General features: G+C 46.2%; 1 long non-coding RNA gene across 3 annotated transcripts; it reads left to right on the forward strand.

Moving 5' to 3' along the window:
- The first annotated feature begins 741 nt into the window (after positions 1 to 741).
- On the forward strand, positions 742 to 2,313 carry LOC120684410. Of its 3 annotated transcripts, XR_005679283.1 has the most exons (3): positions 742 to 1,260; positions 1,544 to 1,752; positions 1,844 to 2,313. It is a non-coding gene; the product is annotated as an uncharacterized LOC120684410 (long non-coding RNA). The 3 variants fall into 3 exon arrangements; XR_005679282.1 differs by having other exon boundaries at positions 743 to 1,260; positions 1,544 to 2,313; XR_005679284.1 differs by lacking the exon at positions 1,544 to 1,752 and having other exon boundaries at positions 743 to 1,260.

Below are 2,313 nucleotides of genomic sequence, written 5' to 3' on the forward strand. Positions count from 1 at the left end.
CAACATAGGAAACTTAATGGTTCCTTTCCATTAGAAAAAATTGTGTCTGATTGCAGTCCAGTCTTTCCTTATAAGATAATATGATAAGAAGAAAGGAACATGACAATATATAAGACCTGCCTCATCTTCATTTGACGCGCTTCTTAATCTTAACCCTAATAATAGAGGTTGTTCTGATCTTGGACGGAGGAACAATGGAGGTTCGCATCCCTTGGATCCGGGTGTTTTTGCTATTTGTTCATTCTGTTGGAATTCGTAGGAAATGAGTTCACTGGATGCCCCCGTGCTTTCTTCTGGACATGAGGACGACCCGGGTAACCAGAGGGATGATGGTGAGGCTAAGAGGGGAGCAACAATGGAGGTTCGCATCTCCCTTGGTCCTGATGTTTTTGCTATTGTTGGTTCATAAAAGTTTGTCGTGCGTTTTGATTATTCATGTGGAGAAATTTCAGAATTTGTTTTGCTTATTATTCATGCGCTAAAACTAGCGCACGCTCTCCTCTTCTATGTTGTTCGTCTTCCCGTCTCTTTTTTGCCTTTCCCGAAGAACAGCAACGTGCCGCCAGCGCGAGAAACAAATTGCTTTCTTCTCCCACCGAGGTGCTCGGATCAGTAGGGATTTGGTCTGGCTGTGGCCTGCTCAGCTCTTGGCCGGAGGGTGGGGCCGCGCGTCAAGCTCTTTTTAGTCCAAAACACCTGAGCAGCCCACCCCACCGTCGGCCCACATCTCCTCACACGGCCCAAAATACAAGTCATCACCCAGCCCAATCCCCATCCCACTCTCCCAGCCAGCACCGCCCTATCCGCGCCTCCGCCTGCCCTAGCGCATCGCCGCCGCCTTGTCACTTGCCGCCCAGGCCTGTTATCGCCGTCCGCCGCACGCCGCACGTCCGCCCGAGCTCGACGACCCCGGGGCCCGGCGCCCACGCGCGCGGCCGCCGGCGCAGCGCCAGTGCCAGCGCTGGCGGCTCGCGGCCCGCCCCAGCTCCGCCGTTCCGGCCGCCTGTCGCGCGCCCACGCGGCGCAGGCCGCAGGGGCGCCGCGCGCTGCGCTCGGTAGGGCGCTTAGCGAGAGGGCCGGCTGCGGAGGGTGCATCGAGAGGAGGTGGCCGAGGCTGCCGCCTCCGGGGGCGTGCGGTTGCGGCGCGTGCGCGGCCCCCGTCACGGCGGATCCCTCCATCTCCTCGATCCGGAGCCACTGTCCATTGAGCAAGAAGACAGCTAGCGGCTAGCCAATCTGCCAGTGAACCAAGATGATTAGGTGAACAGAATATCGACAAATTTGTGATTACTTATGAATTTTCTGAAAAAAATAGCAGCAATGTAGACATGTAGTTAGATTTTTTTTCTAAATCTTGAATACTTGTAATTTGTTGTTTTAGAATTTTATTATCTATTTATTTAAGAAGATATTTTAGATATTTCCACTTTGATAGGTTGATCATTTAGTACGTCTATTATCTATGTTTTGAACAATTTTAAATTATAAACAATTTGTGCTATTGATACTCAATTTTGAAATTTCTCATTCATGTGGCATACAGTGTGTTTGTATTTTATTTTCTGATGGGCTGCCAACTCCACTCCCTGAACGGGCTGCCAGATCTGGCCCATACTATTACTATCTTCCTATAGTTCAGAAAATTACAAAAGCATTTGGTCGTGCTATGGAAGTGGTAAATCCTGCTTGGAATAAGGATGTATATGATTGGCCTCAAATATACCCAGGAGTCGTACCAAAAATATTTGACTGGTAACTTTAGATGTCAATATATGGATTTTACATACATTATTATAAATTAAAGGCATATAGTGGGGTGATGGACTTTTAAAATTTTCTGCAGTAATTTGATGGGGTTTATTGCTATCAATCTCATGGACATGTGGGATGGTAAAGAATTTCATCAATTACTGCGTGTGGTTAGTAACACTCTTCGTCAAAGTTAAATGCTCTTGATATGATGATGCTATGTCATTAGCCATTTAACTAACATTTTTGTTGTGGTGATGTATTGTATACGAGGATGCGAAAGTTCTATGGAAATGGTTGGTCATAGATCTACTAAAGTGGATGTGGAACGAGGTCCAAGTTAACATTCCTGAAGATATAGCTGGAGCTCTAAAGAACATATGTAACACCTGGGTGGAGAAATATATTTAGATAAATTAATCGCATACCATGGCTAATCTGAGCAAGAAATATGGATGGAACTTGCTACATTTTTTAAGTCTTGTATGCTACTGTTGGCCATATTTTAAATTCCCGTATCAATCAATAATCAACATTAATGGATTGAGATAAGTTCTTATGCTA

The sequence above is a fragment of the Panicum virgatum genome, chromosome 8N (genome assembly GCF_016808335.1).
Source record: "Panicum virgatum strain AP13 chromosome 8N, P.virgatum_v5, whole genome shotgun sequence".
Taxonomy (NCBI): Eukaryota; Viridiplantae; Streptophyta; class Magnoliopsida; order Poales; family Poaceae; genus Panicum; species Panicum virgatum.